Genomic DNA, 21,389 nt, shown 5'->3' with positions numbered 1-21,389 from the left:
TAACAGTCAGTCATACAGCAAGTCTACAGATCCTTTGTTGCAACTCATCGTCATCAGTGCGTTGAATCCTTCTAACTCCTTGAACATTAGGTATCTCTGGCTCCTCCAGTCCTCGCTAAGATCCCTCTGTGTATTTAAAACCTCTGCCAATTCTGACTCCCCTTCCCATCTTTGCAAATTGCTCCAGTCTTGACAATGTGTCCAATCCTGGTATTGTCCTCCTCCTCAAGTCATAACAATAATTTTGACACTTGTCATCTTATCCACTACTTACAGTCCATCATGTCTCTGTGATATCCTCCGGCCCCGACTCACCTCCCCATCTGGACATACATCATCCTCATGCCCCTGCAACACATGATATCACTGTAACTTTCTCCAGTCCCAAGAACACTCCTGCCTCCCGTAACACAGCACCACATGACCTCTGACAATTGACCATTCCTACAGACCTCCCTATCTCGCTAAATTTCTCCAGTCTGATAGCTGTTCCTGCCTGTGTAAACTGCTCGAATATATTGCATTCTGAAGCCATTTTAATCCTCCTCATGTTTGCAACTTCGTTCAGTGTGCAATCTCTCCTATCGCTACAATGCTCCTCATTCTCCATCCTTCAGGCATTAATTAGCCTTCCTAACTCTTTAACCTCTTGAAGCCACTAAAATCATCCATGTACCTGTAAAATCCTCTTGATTGCCTTATCTAACTCCAGCCCCGACACCTCTCTTTCTTTCTCTAACGTCCTTCAGTCTGAAGATCCATGCGAACTGTCACCTCATCCAGTGTCTACAATACTTTGTATTACTCACTTCATCCAATTGCAAAAACCATCCTGAACTCTGTAACCTGCAACATGTGAATCCCTCCCTATCTCTGGAATTGGTTGCAGCCCCCGTAGCCCTTCACATTCCTGGAACCTTCTTTTGTTCTTGTAACCTTATCCCATTCCAAACCTCAACTTATCTGTATCCTCCTCCTGTTCCTATAACCCTTGTGAACTTCTAGATCTTGTCCAAACTCTGTAATGCTCTGTATGTTGCATCATCTTACAAAGCTGTCAACTGTCTTTCTCTCTCAAACCTTATCTAGTTCCTGCTCATCGCCCTCTCTCTGTCAAGTCCCTCGGTCTCCAAAGTGCTACTTGCAAATGTAAACTTCTGCTGTCTAAACAAAGGGCCGTATGACTGTCACCTCCTTTTTGCCACTGAAATTCTCCGTGAATGTTACCTTCTCCATTCGTTATAGCATTCCCTTTCACAGTTACCTCCTCCAGCCCTGAGAACCATTCCTGTCTGTGTAAACTCATATTGCCTGTACAAACCTCTCTTGTACTGTAACCTCCACAGATCCACTCTATGTCAATTATGCCAATTGATCACAATCAGTCCCCCCCCGTCCTTAAAACACCAACCGTCTTTGTAACCTCTTCCCCACCCTACAACCCTCCCTTTGTCTGTAATCCCCTCTAGACCCTGTAATCCTTGCTCTGTTCATAATCATCTTTAGTCCGTAGAATGCATAGTGTCTCTGTCAGTTTCTTCAATCCCTAACATTGTCTGTACCAGTGTAACCTTCTCAAGGAGATAGACAGGGAGAGTTCTATGTAAACCCCTACATATCACCCAGGTACTGAAGTGATTCATGAATGTGAGGCACGTAACCAAGACACAAAACTAAGAAATGGCCCGACAACAGTCCCTATCCCTGTAGCTTCTCCCATCAACACAACCCTCCGTGCCTGTGTATTCGCTTTGACTCCTTCAACCCTCTCGATCCTTGTAACCTTCACCAGCTCCATTGACTCTCCATATCTGTGAAAAAATCCAGTCGCTTGAACCATCGCCATCCATGTAGTCTCTTCCATTCAGGAGAAACCTCTCTACCTTAACTTTTTTCATCCCCCGAACCCCTCACTATTGATGTAACCATCCCCCATCACCACAAACTCACTATCACCATCACCTCTTGCAGCTCCTCCCTATCTCTGTACACCATCAAGTCTCTACTAACCTTGCTATCATGTCGTTTCATCACTACAACCCTCACAATCACAATAAACTCAACACACTCATCAGTGACAACACACTCCATCTTCCTCCACCCTTCCTTGTGCAAGTAATCTCCTGAGTCGTTCAAAACCTTTGTCTTTTATCTCTTTCAAAAACAAAGATGATAATTACTTTTATAACGAAGAAAAGCTTCTACCATCCTCCCTGTCACAGTAACCTTCTCTAACCCCTACATACCTCTAGTTTTGTCACCTCTTTCAGCCTGTACACTTCTGTGTAACATTGTAATCTTCTCCAGGCTGAATGACTCTCCCGGTGTCTTTAACTTCGACAGTGCTCCACAGCTCTCTTTATCTCTGTAACTTCCTCCACTCACTCCAACACTCCCTATCATTGTAGATTGCTCCAGTCATGACAGTTTCCGTATGGGGAGAAAGCAGGAAGAGGGAACTGAGCTAAATGATCAGTCGTGATCTGATTGAAGAGTGGAGCAGGCCCATGGGGCTGAATAGCCTACACCTAACCCATTTTCCTATGTTTCAGCGTAACACTGCCTCTCTCCATAACCACCTCTGGCTCCTACTATCCTCCCGATCTGTGTAACTTACACAGCCTCTTATCACTGGAACTTTGTTAGACTGCAGAATATTGCCTGTCTCTCAAACCTGCTCCAGTACCTGCAGTACTCATGGTCTGTTTCCTCCTGCAGCCCAATAGCCTTCCATGTTTTCTTTACCTTTAGCTGCTGGAATTCTCCCTATTGTGTAACATTATATCCTCCAGTGTCCCGACCTCCGTGTGCTCCTCCAATCCCTGTAGCCACCCCTGCCTCTGTGACCTTGTCCCACACGCTCATACCTCTTACAACATTGAAACTTTCCCTATCTCTGTTACCGTTTCCTGCTCCTTTAAACCTGTCTGTATGATGCTGTATAGCTCATCAGCCCACCCTGTGTATGCAATCTGAACCAGCCTCTGTTGCCCTCCTTTTATATCTGTAAACTCCTCATTTTCCTGCAAACGTCTATCTCCAGTAAATTCCTCCAGCCCCTGTCTCACTCCCCATCTGTCAGGCCTCCTCCAGTCCCTGCAGACTCTGCAGCCCACAGTCTTTCTAACCTCCTTCAGGCCCAATAAATCTCCCTACACTCTGTACACTTTTTGTAGCCGTTGCAATGTTCCATTTCGCTGTTTGCTCCTCCCCTGCCTAGAGCCCTGCCATTCTTTGTAAACCAGCATCTCAAACACTGTCTCTTTGTGTAATGCTGCAATGTGTTCCCTATTACTGTAGCTTAAAAATGCCCCCCTCTCTGTAGATAGCTCTTCCACCCCTGTCAATGCAAATTTCACCCACCCCTACAACCCTCCGTGTCTCAGGAACCTATCCAGTTTGTTCAATGCTACTTTATCTGTATAACTGTCTCTTTGAAGACACTTTTGGACTCCAGCCTTCCCATCTATCTAAATTCCAGAAGCTAAGTCTTGCTTCATCTGTACATTTCTTCAGTCGCTATAAGCGTCCATTTCTGTTTTCGATCCTATTTTCTGTGTACAATGCACCATTCCATAAAACATTCCCTGTTCGTGTAAAGCACCGCCATCCTATAAGCATCCTTATCCCTGCAAACTGCTCCAGCCCTCCTAACTTCCCTCTCTCTATGAACTCATGCAGCCCCTACATCTCTTTGTCTTGATGTGACCTCCTCTTAGTTCTAAGGTCCTGTCTACCTATGACATCTCGTCCACTTAGCACAGCCTTCCCAAACTTGACATGTATTGACGTCTGTGTAGTCTCCTCTACTCCTGACAACCGTTTCTATTTATATTACTGCATTCAGATCACATGCTTTTTAGCTCCCTGAAACCCCTTCCTGTGATTGCAACCCTCCGTATTTATGTAAAATTTTCATGTGCACAAAATCATCCCGATCTCAATCACCTCCATTTACCTCCGGTGCTGTTCTGGGGATGTTTCAGAGATAGGAAGGTTATAGAACCTGGACATGTTCCAGAGAAAGGGACATTTGCAGACATGGGAGAATAGTGCAAATGTAGGAAAAGGTGGGATCCTGCAGAATGTTAGGGATTGGGGAATGTATATTACCTGTAGGACGGTACCGAGGTAGAAAGGGTGTGGAGTGAGAAGGAGGTTACTTTTTGTATCACGGATTTTCCTGATTGCATCATGAAATTGTAAAACAAAATAGTTTGTATCTGCAAATGCAATTGTGAGATCTTGCTGAGCTGATATTGAGGCTCATTACTTGAATGTCTGAGCACTGCCTCAGATTCCCAGGCTGGGAGATGTGAGCTCTGATGTGAATCTATTTGCCCAGTCTGTCTGTGTATCTGACACTCATCTGCTACAGCTCTGGTCAGAAAGCACTCTCCATGCATCAGGTGATACCCACATCTACATGACTGGTCAGAACTCCCCTCATCAACGCATTCATTTGGACTTTTTTTTGATGTTACTTTGAAGTAGCAGTTTTGTGAGCTACAAGAATTGTTCTCCAATGGGACAGAATGAAAAATGTAGTCTAAAGTTTTGGCAAAGATCAATAGCTCGGGTTGTGGATAAGACTGTTGACTTGCTCACTGAGCTGGCTTATATTTGTTCAGGAGTTTTGTCACCGTGCCCGGAGACAGCCTTTGAAGCAATGTTATTCTACTGTGCTGGGAATTTATGCTTTCCAGTCCATTATGGTGAGTACTGTCATTTCCAGTTTTGATCTGTATGGGTTTGTAAATAGGGTCCAATTCTATAAATTTGTTGATTTGAAGTATGGATGGAGAATCATGCCTCCAGGAATTCCCATGCATGTGTGTGTTTGGCGTGGGCTACTGTGGCCACTTAGCCTCAGTTAAATTGACGGCCTTCATTGTCTGAATGCACAGATATTAAGGAGAATTCATTGTGCCATTTTGCTGCTAGCTGATGTTCACATATTCTGATGGCTAATTTCCTTTCTGTCTGTCCAATGCCATGTTTTGTGGTAGTTGTGGCATGGTATTACGTTTTCGAATAGACAACAAGACTGGATGTAAATTTGCTCACCGAGCTGGAAGGTTCATTTTCACACGTTTCGTCGCTTTTTTTGAATTTAAAAAAATATACTTTATTCATAAGATGCACAAAATAAAACATATTTATACACCTACCCAGTCATGCAAGCCGCTCCGGATTACCTAGGGGGTACGTACACCAACTAAAGGAAAAAAACAAAACAAAGAAGACAAAAAAAGCAAAGAAAATACCCCGGCAGTCGTCTCCCCGCACAGTCCGCATTGGCCCCCTGACCAGTTGGGGAAGGCGCCAGCTGGGCCCAGTTACCAGATAGGGTCCAAGATAATAAAATGTGAGGCTGGATGAACACAGCAGGCCGAGCAGCATCTCAGGAACACAAAAGCTGACATTTCGGGCCTAGACCCTAGAAGGGTCTAGGCCCGAAACGTCAGCTTTTGTGTTCCTGAGATGCTGCTCGGCCTGCTGTGTTCATCCAGCCTCACATTTTATTATCTTGGATTCTCCAGCATCTGCAGTTCCCATTATCTCTGATACCAGATAGGGCCCTTTTTTTTCTATTCTGGACAAGGGGTTTCATACGGTGGTCTTTCCCCACCGCACCTTGGCGGCGGCTGCCCCAAGCTTTAGCGCGTCCCTCAGCACGTAGTCCTGGACCTTGGAGTGCGCCACTTTGCAAAACGCGGTCGGGGTCAGTTCTTTCAGCTGGCAGACCAGAAAGTTGTGGGCAGACCAAACAGCGTCTTTCACCGCATTGATGGTCCTCCAGGCGCGGTTGATGTTGGTCTCGGTGTGCCTCACGGGAAACAGCCTGTAGAGCACGGAGTCACGCGTCACGGAGCTGCTCGGGACAAACCTTGTCAAATATCACTGCATCCACCTCCAGACCTCCTGTGCAGAGGCACACTCCAGAAGGAGGTGATCAACAGTCTCGTCAACCCCGCAGCCACCTCGAGGGCAGCTTGCGGTGGCGCAGAGATTCCGGGCATGCATAAAGGATCTCCCTGGCAGAACCCCTCTCACTGCCAGCCAAGCAATGTCCTTATGTTTGTTTGAAAGTTCTGGCGATGAGGCATTCTGCCAAACGACTTCGGCCGTCTGCATGTGGAACCACACGACGGGATCCACCCTCTCCTTTTCCCGAAGGGTTTCGAGGTTACTATGTGCTGACCACTGCCTGACGGCCTTGTGGTCAAAGGTGTTTCCCTTCAAAAATTTCTCCACGAAGGACAGGTGGTACGGGACGGTCCAACTACTTGGAGCGTTCTGCGACAACAAGGCCAAGCCCATCCTTCGCAACACCGAGTACAGGTAGAACCTCAGTAAGCAGTGACACTTGGTGTTTGCGTACTGAGGATCTACGCACAGCTTGATGCAGCCGCACACACAGGTAGCCATCAGGGTGAGGGTGGCATTTGGTACGCCCTTTCTCCCATTTTCTAGGACTTTGCACATGGTGTCCCTGTGGACCCGGTCAATCCTCGACCCCCAAATGAAGTGAAAGATGGCCTGGGTGACCGCAGCGGTGCAGGTCCAGGGAATAGGCCAGGCCTGCGCCACATACAACAGTACCGAAAGCCCCTTGCACCTGACAACCAGGTTCTTACCCGTGATGGAGAGGGACCGGAGCGTCCACCTGCCCAGCTTCTGCTTCAGTTTGGTGATACGCTCCTCCCAAGTCTTAGTGCACGCCCCAGCTCCACCGAACCAAACACTGAGCACCTTCAGGTAGTCTGTCCTGACGGTGAGGGGGATGAAGTTCCCAAAGAACATGGCCTCGCTCTTACCCCTATTGACTTGGGCATCCAAAGCCAGTTCAAACTGGCCACAGATGTCCAACAGCCTACTCACCGACCGATCGGTGCAGAAGCCGGCAACATCGTCCATGTACAGGGAGGTCCTGACCTGAAGGCCTCCGCTGCCTGGGATAGTCACGAACTTCAGGCTCACGTCCTTCTTGATGGATGCGGCGATGGGCTCCACACAGCACACAAACAAGGCAGGAGAGAGGGGGCAGCCCTGCCTGACTCCAGATCTGACGGGAAAACTGTCCGATTCCCACCCGTTCATCGAGACTGCGCTAACAATGTTGGTGTAGAGCAGCCGGATCCCGTTGTGGATGCCCTCCCCGAACCCCAATTTGGCGAGGACGTCCCTCATGTAAGCATGAGAGACCCCGTCAAAGGCCTTCTCCTTGTCCAGGTTGACGAGGCAGGTGTCCACCTGCCTGTCCTGCACGTAGGCGATCGTATCCCTGATGAGCACGAGGCTCCCAGCGAGCTTCCTGCCTGGCACAGCACAGGTTTGGTCAGGGGCAATCAGCGACTCCAGGACAGACCTGCCCTGGTTGGCTATGACCTTGGCCATGATTTTGTCGTCCACATTCAATAGTGAAATGGGACGCCAATTCTTAATTTCTTCTCTCTCCCCCTTCCCCTTGTAAATGAGGGTGATGATGCCTTTCCTCATGGACTTGCACATTTCCCCTGCCCGAAGCACTCTGTCATACACCTCCATCAGGTCCTGACCGACCAGGTCCCACAGAGCGGAATACAGCTCAACCGGTAAGCCTTCGCTCCTGGGAGTCTTATTCCTCTCAACGGACTTGAGTGCTCTGGTCAGCTCGTTCAGGGATATTGGCCGGCCCAGCCACTCCCTCATGCCATCGTCTAAGACCTCCGTGATAGACGACAGGAACGACTCGGAGGCCATGCTGTCCGTGGGCTTCGTGTTGTTCAGTCCGGCAAAGAAGAATCTGCTGATCCTCAAAATGTGGGGCCGAGACGACATCACCGAGCCGTCGTCCTCCTTCAGCCGGCTAAGCACAGAGCTCTCTTTGTGCACCTTCTGAAAGAAGAAACGCGAACACATCTCAGCCTGCTCCACGGAGTGGACCCTGGACCGCAAGATAATCTTGGAGGCCTCTGCGGCGAAGAGCGAGGCTTGCTGGCCCCTCACCTCGCGGAGGTCCTCTGTGAAATCGACCCCCATTGACTGCAGGAGGAGCAGGTTCTGCATCCTTTTCTGGAGTCATGACAGATTTCCCCACCTCTCTCTCGCCTTCCGAACGCCCTTGAGGACAAAGAACCTCTTGATGTTCTCCTTCACCGTCTCCCACCAGTCGCCCAGAGATTCGGAGGGGTTTCACGGTTCTCCAACCAGCGTACTCCCTCTTAAGCTCCTTGAAGTTCTCTGTGGTCAACAGAGTCGTGTTGAGGTTCCACGACCCCTTGCCGGCCTGCTGGTCGTCCTGTAAGTGACAGTCGGCCAGCAGGAGGCAGTGGTCAGAGAAGAACACCGGCTCAACGCCGGTGGACCTGACTGAGAACGCCCGCGACACAAACAGGATGTCTATCCTTGAGCTGATAGACCCGTCTGGCCGCGACCAGGTGCATCTCCACTGCACTCCGTCTGCACGGGTGCTGAAGACATTGATCAACTTGGCGTCCTTCACCGTGCCCACCAGGAATCTGGATGTGACGTCTGGTTGACTTCCCCCCCACCTACTGTCCCCAGGCCGGATGTTCCATCTGCATCGATGATGCAGTTGAAGTCTCCGCCTAGGATGACCGGCCTGGACGTAGCCAGCAGGGGTGGAAGCCGCTGCAGGACGGCCAACCGCTCACTCCGCTGGGGTGTACACCTTGATCAGCCTCAGGGGAGCGTTCCTGTAGGTGACATCAGCCACTAGGAGGCACCCCCGCCACCACCTCCTGAACTTGAGAGATGATGAGTTTGCGCCCCCGCAGCAGAATAGCCAGGCCCAAGGAGCAACAGTCGCTTCCCCCCCACCCCCCCCGACCAGATCAAAGGCCCACAGGTCCAGGCACCCGACCACTTCCTGTACCTGCTGAGCTGCGGTATCCCGTACTCCTGCAGAAACAGGAGGTCTGCCTTGACGGTGGTCAGGGAGGCCGACGTGGACACACATCTTGCGGTGGACTTGACCCTGCGCACATTAATGCTCGCAACTCGTACCTGCAGTGACCGCAGTACCCTCCCCGATTCCAAGGTCCAGCCCCTCCATCTGTCCCTTCATGCCCATTGCCCGGGCTAACTGCTGGACGCTCTCCGGGTTCAGGAAACCGTCCGTGCTGCCTTCCGGGTGGCATCCCCCCGTCGGGGGTATGGAGTCAGGAGAGTCCAGCTCTGGGTCAGGCTGGGGACACACTGCTTCCTGCTTCCCGCCTGAAGGTTCGGGGGGGCCTCCAGGGCCAAAGCAGTGCGTGGCTGGGTGTCGGTGGGAGTCTCAGGGCGCCTCCCATCACCTGGAAGCGGTGTGCTGCTTTCCTTCTCCCTTGAGATCTTTAGCTTCTGCTTTGGGCGGGTCCCCTCCGAATCTTCCCCCCCCTGTAGCTGCCTCTTCCTGCCTGATGGTTGCGGTGCCGGGGCCCACCGGCACACCTTCCTCCTCACTTTCCGGACCGTCGTCCACTCCCTTGGGTCACCTGTCGCCTCCTCCATCGACTCTGGGTTGTCCGGGGGGAGCAGAGCCTGCAGAGGCGCTTTGCTGGCCTCGGGTCCATCCTGTGGGGCTGGGCCCGCCTGCACGACCTGGCTGTCCTGCAGACTAGCGGGGTCCTTGCAGGGGCCTGGTGCCTTCCCCTCCTCTGGGGGGGCTCGCCCCGCATTGCCTCTGCTGGCGACCTGGGCATAGGTGTTCCCCTGATGCGGGCATGCCCTATAGATGTGGCCCGCTTCCCCGCAAAGGTTGCAGCTTTTTTCTTGTGGGCAATCGTTTGCCAAGTGTCCCTCCTCCCTGCAGATGGTGGCTTTGCAGTCGGCCGCCACGTGACCTGACCTACCAAAGGCCTGGCACACTTTAGGTTGCCCTGCGTAGGTCAGGTAGCCTTTGCTCCCACCGATCGCGACGCTGGATGGTGGGTGTATGATGTTCCCGTCCACGTCCTTCCTCAGCGTCACCTTGACCTGCCTCTTACTGGTCCAGATCCCGAAGGGTCCATGATGTTGGTTCTTTCCCCTTCCACCTTCACATACCTTCCGAGGAAGGTCAGGACATCAACTGCTGGCACATGCGGGTTGTATATGTGTACAGTCACCATACGGCTCCTCTGCACTGACATCACGAACAGCGGGACAGTGGTCAGTACTGTGAGGGGGCCCTTACCTCCTTTCTGCTTGAAAAACTCCAGGAAGCGCTCGCAAAGCTTGGCACTCCTGAAGGTTACATCATATAAACCTCCTCCAGGGAAATACTGCAGGCAGTAAATGTCCGCAGCAGTGAACCCACAACAGTCCAACAGGACCCTCTTCATGAAGAAGTTGCAGTCGACAGGTGCACCTTCATCCACCTTCTTCACGGAAACATGGATGGTGTTCTGGACCCCCTGACCCAGGGCACGAGCACTCATCGCAGCCATCGTTGCAGGTTGGCTGCTCCCCTGACCCAGCGCTAGGCTGAATCCAGCATTAAGATCCACCGGTTGCAAGGGTGCACAGCCAACCCGACGTCTTCTTTCCACCTCCAACACGGTCACACTGTCCTCCTCCCGGTCCACAAAAGAATGGGTCTTTATTTTTACCGGATGTAAGCTGGTTCACTGAGCTGGAAGGTTTGTTCCCAGACGTTTTGTCGCCATTCTAGTTAACATGATCAGTGGGCCTCGGGTGAAGCCCCCGTGTCATGTCCCGCTTTCTATTTATATGTTCAGGCTTCCTTGGGTTGGTGATGTCATTTCCTGTGTTTTTTCTCAGGGGATGGTAGACTGATTTTGGAGCCAATGTGTTTGTTTGATGGAATTTATTCCGGTTGGAATGCCATGCTTCTAGGAGTTCTCGTGCATGTCTCTGTTGGGCTTGTCTTGGGATGGATGTGTTGTCCCAATCAAAGTGGTGTCCTTCCTCATCTGTATGTAAGGATACGAGTGATAGTGGGTCATGTCGTTTTGTGGCAAGTTGATGTTCATGTATCCTGGTGGCTGGCTTTCTGCCTGTTTGTCCAATGTGGTGTTTGTCACAGTTCTTGCAAGAAAAAACCTGGCCAAAGAAACACTGACTGCAGTATTATGAGAAGAACAGAAGACACATACACCAGACACCACCAACCTCATCAGCAAGGACAACATCAGCAAGCTAGTGGACCTATGCCTCACCACCCACTTCACTTTCAATAACAAAACCTACAGACAAACCAACGGTACACCCATGGGATCTCCGATATCAGGGTTCTTAGCAGAGGCAGTAATGCAGAGACTCGAACAAACAGCTCTGCCAATCAGCCAACCCAAACTTTGGGTCTGCTACGTGGATGACACCTTTGTCATCACTAAACGAAACAAATCAGAGGAAACCTTCAAGACCATCAATAATACCCTTACTGGCATAGCATTCACAAAAGAGGAGGAAAACAACAGCAAACTGCCATTCCTAGATGTCACAGTAGAGCGAACAGCCAATGGGGAACTTCAAACCAGCGTCTACAGGAAAACAACACACACGGACCAAATACTGAAATACAGGAGCAACCATCCCAACACCCACAAACGAAGCTGCATTAGAACATTATTCCAACGAGCCACTGCACACTGTGCAGCACAGAGGAACTACGAAGAGCAGAAGAAAATCACCTATACAGCGTATTCAAAAAGAACGTGTACCCAATGAACACCGTCCGCCGATTTCTCAGCAACAAACCCAAACAAACAGACAAAACAGGCTCAGAAACCATAACCACGCTCCCCTACATTAAAGACATTTCTGAAATGACTGCCAGACTACTCGGACCTCTTGGCATCAGGGTAGCCCACAAACCCACCAACACACTAAAACAGCAACTAATGAACTTAAAAGACCCTAGACAGACAACGAGCAAAACGAATGTCATTTACAAAATACCTTGCAAGAACTGTGACAAGCACTACATTGGACAAATGGGCAAAACGCGAGCCACCAGGATACATGCTGCAAAAAGAAAATCGGAGATGGCAAAACCGATCTGCAGCGAAAGTGATCACACATGAAAACGCAAAAGCAGATCACTAAGCAAAGACACAATCTTTTCGGTCGCGTTCCCTGGTGGACTAGTGGTTAGCATTTGGCACTTTCGCCGCTGCGGCCTGAGACCAATTTCCCCGTAAGGGAATGGAAGCTCTGTAGTACTACTCTATGTTGGTGATAGCGCTTCTGACTGATTTTTCAGGAGCTGACACCCGATCTGTTTTGTCCCAAAAGTTATCATTTAAGATAAAAAATCTGACAATCTGACACAAAAACAGTAACCCAAAGAGAAACTCAGCAAGCATGGTAATATCTGCAGAGGGAAACATTTCGGATCCACTGACCATTCGTCACTGCCAGGTTAACTGTGTTTCTATCGTAATATGCTGGGAGACATTGTTAACTTTATCTTTTGAATCATTTATTTATCAAAATCACACTTGCTCCTTAGCTTACCAGCATTAACTTTTGAACTTTAAAGGGACTTGAACAGCACTAATGCTCCTTCTGTTGCCCTGAGGTAATGCGATCCTCTGTTTTTTTTTTCTTTTCTGTCAGCAGCCATGTGAAGTGGAGAATTGGTCCTTCCAGTGTCTACCCCAGTAAGCTTCTACTTATCTCTCTTTGTCTCTGTGTATCCACCTGGCCGTCTTTCACATTATCTAACAGTCCATCTGTATATACCCCTCATTTCCTGTTTATGCTCTGTGTAAAGTCTGACATTCGGAGACACTCTGAGAATGGGATGTTTTGTACTGGACTTACATTCCTCAGATAATGTGTCTTTTGTTATGGCTGAGGTAAGGAGACATTTCTTGTCTCAAAAGATTATGAATCTCCAGAATTTAAATTGGAATTCCTAATCCACCAGGAAAAAAAAAACAATGTCACAATTATAGGATTATAGCGATTGTCTTTACTGTTGGTGTAAAATGTTTGATTGATGACACCAGAGAATGAGAGGGATTGGCTTGTGGTCTCTGTGCTAAGACCACCACATTCCTGGTAAGGGTGCAGTTTATCCTGCCTCACCTCGTTACTCCTGCCAAACTGTGAATGAAGGGATGAGAATACAAGTAAAGGTGAAGCAGAAGTGCTTGTGGAAGAGCAGAAAGGAACTTTATGATGAATCCAGCAGTAAAAGAGACCCTGAAGCAGACTCGTGATGTCAAATGTGTTTTCTTTGCCAGTAAAACTCACTCACCGTCACTGCTTCAATTCAATGGTCCCTGCTTTGTGAGGCGGTATCTTTGCTGGTTGTTCACACTGTGAATGTTACCATTGTTGCTCATGTTCATGCTAACTCCACAACTCTAATGCATGTAAGCATCACACATAAACTGGAGATTGGAGCTGAAAACCGAGAGACCTCCAGCTGTGCAACAAGACTGGCTCCCTGCATTAGGAGCTTCGGCAAAGCTTCATGCCAATAGCTTCGGTTTTGCAAATAGCCAGTGCATTCAGTTATTGAGAGAAAGATTGGCGTTTCAAGGCTACCCAAGAGCCCAGCTTCTTTTATTTTGCTACCCTGTGATGTTGCCGGTGATACAGAAAATCGTCAATCGGGATTATGCCTTCAGGAGATAGCTTCGAAACTTTGTCAGCTCCACTGTTTTCTAGTCAGACCTCCAGACATCCAGGTTTCAAAGCAGTTATTCTCAACATTGTGATCCGACAATAAACCAACTATGTACCTGCATTTAGTTAATTGAAGTTTATGAAGAGATTGGAATCAAACAAACCCATCAACGATTGTGTCTTCCCCAGCTCCACGCTCAGTGAGACAGGGACAAGCAGCAGGATTTTGTCATCACACTGTCCATGGCCACTGCATCTTCAATCAGCTGCTTGCTGCACATCCCTGGCAGGCAAGATCCTACAACCAGGGCCAATCTTCTCCATCCACCAAGCACAAGATCAAGAAAAAAACAGGAAGATTTCTCCCGCTCAGTAAATCCCAGAGCACCATTGACACAATCTCCGCGTGAGTGGAATTTTCTCTTAGCTCCACTTGGGAAAACTTAACTGACACTCCGTATGAACGTCTCTTCTCCTGTGAAAAATGACATTTCACAAGGTATGCAGCAGATTCTTCTTGATCTTTGAATAGTTTTTAACTGAAGTGTGAAAATCCAGCCCCCAAATGCGAAGCTACAGAAGTTGCTGATGTACTGATCAAACAAAGTGCTGAAAGTATTAAGTGAGACTGGGCAGACAGACACACATCTCACACAATCTGTAACAGAAATCACTGGGTTTATTGCAGCAGATTCACCATCCCAGAGTGACTGACAGTCACATGGGCAGCTAAAGGATGAGGGCACCGACATTAAAATATGAGTTTTGAATGTTAAATGAAAATGGGTTATTATGGTCTGAAGGAGTGACAGCTGAAAAGTGGAAGATGTAAATGATATTATTTGTGATTGAGCAGAATAAACTGGGAACTTGTGATTTTCGAGGTGGATCATCTTTGGCACATTGAAATGAGGTTGCAGGGGCTTTGGTGTGAAAAGGGAAAATAAGGATTTTAGATAAATAACAAGACAACCAAGTCAAGCCTGGCTGGCTCAGTTGGTAGAGCGTGAGACTCTTAATCTCAGCATCGTGGGTTCGAGCCCCACGCTGGGCGTCGTAGCTTCTTACTGCTTTGCTTTCTGTGATGAAGCATAGCTTTCCAACGTTATCAGTGAAACGAGCAGCTGCAGCTATGCTGAAAACATGACTGCACTTCTGCTGCTTTGAAAATCCTGGTTTCCAGTTTTGCAGTGAAATTTGATTCCACTTCACTGGAAATCGCAGAGATCGTTTTGGACGTGCAGCCGCTTGTGTAATAAATGACAGGACTTGCAAAGGCACTAACGCAACTCCAACCCTGCACCAATAAGATTGTTCAGAGTCACAAACTGAGAATGGTCACGTCCTGGGCAGCTCCATGTTAAATGGAGCTGAAACAGAACGAACTAACTCTGGGGATACCACGGAAAACATCGATGACGTCTACTTGAACTCAATGGCTATCCTCCTCGCCCATTTTCTTGGCTGCTCGATAGTGCCCTGCTACAATATTAATTTCACACCAAATGCTGATAGTTCTTCAATCAAAACAAATACCAACAGAAAGCTTCGGTCCCTCTCCATTGTGGGTAAGAACCTGGTTGTCAGGTGCAAGGGGCTTTTGGTACTGTTGTATGTGGCGCAGACCTGGCCTATTCCCTGGACCTGCGCCGCTGCGGTCACCGGTCCATCTTCCACTTCATTTGGGGATCGAGAATGGACCGGGTCCGCAGGGACACCATGTACAAAGACCTGGAAAATGGGGGAAAGGATGTACCGAACGCCACCCTCGCCCTGATGGCTATCTTTGTGTGTGGCTGCATCAAGCTCTGGGTAAATCCTCAGTACGCAAACACCAAGTGTCCTTACTTACTGAGGTTCTACCTGTCCCCGGTGTTGCGAAGGATGGGCCTGGCCTTGTTGCCGTGGAACGCTCTGAGTAATTGGACCGTCGCATACCACCTGTCCTTCGTGGAGAAGTTTATGAAAGGAGACACCTTTTGACCACAAGGCTGTCAGGTAGTGGTCAGCACGTAGGATCCTCGAGACCCTTCGGGAAAAGGAGAGGGTGGATCCTGTCGTGTGGTTCCCCTCGAAGACTCCCAAAATCGTTTGGCAGAATGCCTCATCGCCAGAACTTTCAAACAAGCACAAGGACATTACTTGGCTGGCAGTGAGAGGGGCTCTTCCAGTGAGATCCTTTGTGCACACCTGGAATCTCTGCGCCACCCCATGCTGCCCTTGAGGCGGATGTTGGGGTGATGAGACTGTCAATCACCTCCTTCTCCCTGCTCTACGGGCTGTTCCTGGGATGCACACCTAGACCAAAATCAGCTGCGCCTGGAGGACCATCAATGCGGTGAAAGATGCTCTTTGGTCTGCCCGCAGCTTGCTGGTCTGCCAGCTGAAAGAACTGACCCCGACCGAGTGTTGCAGACTGGCCCACTCCAAGGTCCAGGACTACGTGCTGATAACGCGCTAAAGCTTGGGGCAGCCGCCGCCAAGGCGCGTTGGGGAAAGACCACCGTATGAAACCCCTCGTCCAGAATGGGAAAAAAAGGGACCTATCTGGTAACTGGGCCCAGCTGGCGCCGTCCCCAACTGGTCAGGGGGCTAACGGGGACTCTGTGGGGAGACGACTGCCTGGGTATTTTCTTTGCCTTGTATTTTTTTCTTCTTTGTTTTGTTTTTGCCTTTCGTTGGTGTCCGTACCCCCTGGGTAACCAGGAGCAGCTTGCATGACTGGGTCGGTGTATAAATGTTTTATTTTTTGTACTTTCTATGAATAAAGTATATTTTTTTCAAATAAAAACAAGTGATGAAACGTCTGAAAATGAACCTTACAGCTCAGTGAGCAAACTTGCATCCTCGATATTAGTTCTGGTGAAATGGAGTTTAGGTACAGTTTAGAAACAGCAAGGGACTGAAATTGACCGTGGTCCGTGTACACACACCCCAGTCAACTATCGTGGTAATTTTAGCAGAAGGCACTAAACAGGAAGTTGAAGACACCAGGAGAAAGGGGGAGCTCTAATTATGATGAATGGCCATTGACTTCAAGAGTCAGGTGACTTCAGTTGGCATAAAGGTTGGGCAAAGCGAATCAGTTATCATTCCAGACAGGAGGAATTTCTGACGTACTTTTTAAATTCATTCACGGGATGAGGGCATCACTGGCTAGGCTAACATTTATTACCCATTCCTAAATGACCAGAGAGCAGGGAAGAGTCAAACGCATTGCTGTGGGTCTGGAGTTACATGTAAGCAAGGAAGGCAGTTCACTTCCCTTAACTGATAACGGTTCGTATTGAATTTAAATTCCGCCGTCTGCTGCAACGGGATTCAAACACAAGCTCCCAAAATACTATCTGGGTTTCTGGATTAAGTGTCCAATGATGACGACCTCAGGCCATTCTCTTCCCCAATGAAGTGTGTGCAGTGCGGGTTTCTGGATCAACACTTTGAGGAACCAACAAGCAAAACTGAAGTTTGGGGTGGGAAGACTGTGCTCATGCCCCCTCGGGGAAGTGAACCTCATTTTCACCCACAGAAGGAAACTGACAAGGACACCTTCCACCGAGAGTGCCAGAGGCTTTCGGAGAGAGCAACCTCCAGAAAGCAGAATGTCACTCACTTGGCTCTATTGTCCCATTCCAGACTCCAAAACTAGAACCTGTTTACAGCAACAAATGGAAGGATTTGACGGATGCCCTGGGTTTGTGCTCCTCCCCCATTGCTCACCTACAGTTTTCCTGCTTCACCTTGTACTTCCAGCCAAACATCACTGATGTCAGCTGCTTCCTGCCATTCCAAATGCTCCTCCTCAAGTGGAAGGACAAACAGCAATGTGGAAATTCAAACACATTTCCGGCCTGTGGAGGAAATGATACTGTTATAATTTCAGATAATTTTTAAAGGGCTCTTTTTGCCCTTTGAAGCAGGGGATGTACAAACACTATCACAGGCTCGAACTCACAACCACTGGTTTATGAGGCCAGTGCTCTGACCACTGAGCTGTGGGGCCAGGCACAAGACATGGAAAGAGGGTCTCATGTATTGGAAATAACAAAAGAATAGATAACTGGAGACTATTATATATCAAGACGTAACAAAACCGAAACAGAGCAGAGGGGCATCATGTGCAGAAGGTTGGGAGAATGCAAGGCCGAATCAGACAGTGTCCTGAGTGCCATAAACTGATCTTTCCTGCTGGTCCAGAGATTACTATTCAGTGCCTTCACTGTCGTAGCCCGTTCATGGTTATCATTTAAAATAATAAATCTGAAATATTGACTGATCTTGAGAAGCAGAATTATGTCATTGATCAGTCAAAATCAATTCACTCCATGTTACAGTTCCACATCAGCAATGCCAGCTGAAACTGCCTGATGTGCAATCAGTTTAAAACAAGAATAGAGGGGAGGTCAGGAAAAGTGAAGAGCAATGGTAGTTTGTGAGAGTTGGCTGGAGGCCAAGTGGAGTCAGGTTCAATGTGGGTGCTGAAGACCAGTCTTCACTGTTACCGTGTTATACAGATCACATTGGATCAATCACACAAGGACCCTCCTTTGTGTGTTGTCCTTTGCACATCACAACTCGGGTCAGTGCCTCGAGGGGCTCGGATACTTTTAATGTGGCAACTAACTCAGGTCAGTTTTGCACAAACTAAGCTGTGTCGGGACACTATTTAAACGGACCACCACTCATTGCAATGACCCAGAACTATGCAGAAAGAGGAAGAACACCAATACAAAATCTTCGCTTTGAATGGATATCCCTGCAATTTCATCCGCAGGTGCTGACTAAACAGCAACACGAAGAGGACACATTATGCCCTAACACACTGGACACACTGCCATACATCAAGAACATATCAGAACTGACAACTCCTATGAGCACTAGGAGTTACGGTAGCACACAAGCCCAAAGCCATGCTACGACAAACATTCTCAAGGATTAAAGACCCCATACCCACGACATGCGGAACTGACATTGTTTACAAAATACCGCGCAACGATTACCGCGAACATTATATCAGACAGACAGGAAGGAAACTAGCCATCAGTGTACATGAACATCAGCTGGCAGCAAAATGACATGACAAACTTTCCCTAATATCAGTACACCCGGATAATGAAGGCCATCAGTTTAACTGGGACAACATAACCATAGTATTGCAAACCAAACACAGACACACATGGGAATTCCTAGAGGCATGGTTCTCAATCCATAATGCAGTCAGCAAACATATAGAATTGGACCCCATATGTTACCCATACAGAACAGAATGCACAATGACAGAAGTCGCCGGAACGGACCAGGCAGTATAAATTCCAAGTGGAGGAGGACAACATCACTTCATCGGAAGTCTCACCCATGACGTTACCTCGCATGGTGACGAAAAGTCTAAACGAAAACAAGCTCACAACTTTACTTGTTAACTTTACTGTTTTATGTGTGGCTCAAAGTCAGTCTTTGTGATATTATACACACACTGTTCTACCTGCTTATCCCGCTGTACACAAGGTTTCCCAACAAAAGGCAGCTTTATGTGGAACATAAGCAGTTTCTCCTGACAATGGGCACCGTTGCCATGAGCTGGGATATGAAATAGACTGTGAGCTGAAGTAGCCCCACACTCATGTTACTCATTTACCTTTCACTTTCAATTTTCAATTTCCAACACCCAGCGATCCATTCACTTCAGCTGCTGGGAACCTGACAAGAACAGCGTTGGGCAGACATTCCTCTTCGGGAGATTCTGTCAATTTGCAAGGGTAGAAAAGCTGTCAACTTTACTCGAGTGAGACAGGATACAATATTCCAATCCAAATTCCGACGCAGTATCAATGACACCACTGGCTCCACATGTCTTGCTGCAGCTTTCATCCCGTAGATTGTGATGTAATCAGGGATACTGGCAGAAAAACCATTTGCAAGGTGAATATCCAATAAAATAATCACCGTCACTGCTGCACTTCAATGTTCTCCCCTTTGTGAAGCAGTGAATGTCACTGGCAAACGAAACACATTAGCCCTCACATGCCTGCTTCACTATCCCGTGTTTCTTTGCCACCTGTTTCTCTGCTGGAACTTGCCATTGTTTTATTCACAGTCATTGCAAAATTCTGCCTCACATATCTTTTTTTATTACATAATCTCCTCGCAACTTAAAAACATCCCCCCAGTCTTGAAATCTCCCACCCTTGGGAAATGATGACCATAATTCATACTATCTACATGTCTCATTATTTTATGAACTTCTAACAGGCCGCCTCTCAACCTCTTAAGCACCAGCGAGAAAAGTCAAAGTCTATCCAACCTTTCTTTATAAATCAAACCTTCCATACCAGGCAATATCCTGGTAAACCTCTTCTTAACACTCGCCAGCTTCATAATATGCCTCCTGTAATTGTGCGACAGAAACCGCGCACTGTATTCCAGAAGAGGTCTCATCAACATCCTGTGCAACCTCAATATGACTTCCCAACTCCTAAACTGAAACGATCGAGCAATGAAGGCTGGCGTGCCAAAAGCATGTTTAACGACTGTCTAAATGTGATGTAAACTTCAAATAATCATATACCTGGATCCCCTAGGTCCATGAGTAGACACCTTAACAGTGAGACAAAGTCTGTGGGAGGATGGGGAATAGTTTTGAATTTCTTTGACCTCACATCTAAAGAAATTATTTGTACACATGCAGCCGAATAAGATCAACAATTCATTCTTCGTGAAGAACTATAAATGAACCTGAACATTTTTCCATTAAAAAGTTAGACCCTCTCGAGTCAGAAGAAAGACGTCGCTGTTCTGTTTCTGAGCTTATGTTATCCAACGAGTTCTGTACCATGTCATTCATTCACCATATCCTGATACATGAACTTTGGATCACTCTCCAAAGGTATCAGTAACTATTGCCAATCCTCAGTTACATCTGGATAATTTGATGTTTGACCTTTCTGAACCAGTGCAGGTCGTGTGGTGAAGTCGCACTTGCAATGATATTAGGTAAGGAGTTCCCAAATGATCATGAAGAATTAGTGATGTTTTCCAAAAGGACAATTTAAATGTTTTCACATTTTTGATTCAATTCAATGATCTGACATATTACACAAGATTGTCATAAAACAATATTTGATACCAGGCACTTATTAGGACAAGTGACCCAAAACTGGCCAAAGAAGTAGGTTTCAAGGAATATCCTGAACAAACAAAGGGCTTTGAATCCAGGGATGTTTAGGGAATAAATTCAAGAGCTTATGGCCTTGGAAGCTGAAAACATGAAAAAGGTGGGAGAGTTAAAACCAGAAATCTACTGGCGGTTGGAAGTCAGGGAGAACAAATGTCTTGAAGGAAAAACCAAAAGAACAGTAGATGCTTGAAAGTAGTAACACAAGCAGAAATTGATGAAAAACTCAGCTTATCTGGCAGTGCTTATGGAGAAAGAGCAGCATTATTGTTTTATGACCAGTAACCCTTCTTCAGATATACCTCAGAGGGTTTTGCAGCTGGAGGGACTATCAAACGAAGGAGATATAATGACAAAATTTCTAAATAAGGATATGAATTTCAATACCTTGGTGCTTTGCCACCCAGAAAATGTGCATGTTAATGAGCACAGGATGGCAAAACTCGAAGATGCTGAAATGGGTGAGAGTAAACACATGGGCAGCAGATTTTTGGATCATCTCAAGATTTCAGGGAAGTCGTATTAAGAAGCCGGCCAGGAGTGTGTTTGGGGAGTTAAGTCGAGAGGTAACAAAGGAATGGATGAGAGTTTCAGCAGCAAATGAACTAAGATGCTGTTGAGGTTGAAATTGTATGTGGCCTTTGTGATA

At 47.7% G+C, this 21,389-nt stretch overlaps 1 non-coding gene across 1 annotated transcript; it reads left to right on the top strand.

The window, feature by feature from the left end:
* Positions 1-14,550: 14,550 nt before the first annotated feature.
* trnak-cuu (transfer RNA lysine (anticodon CUU)) lies at positions 14,551-14,623 on the top strand. The gene has a single exon. It is a non-coding gene; the product is annotated as a tRNA-Lys (tRNA).
* Positions 14,624-21,389: the final 6,766 nt, after the last annotated feature.

This window comes from Stegostoma tigrinum, unplaced genomic scaffold, assembly GCF_030684315.1.
Source record: "Stegostoma tigrinum isolate sSteTig4 unplaced genomic scaffold, sSteTig4.hap1 scaffold_171, whole genome shotgun sequence".
NCBI lineage: Eukaryota > Metazoa > Chordata > Chondrichthyes > Orectolobiformes > Stegostomatidae > Stegostoma > Stegostoma tigrinum.
The sequence above is the reverse complement of the archived record's forward strand: the minus strand, read 5'-3'. Positions and strand labels throughout refer to the sequence as shown.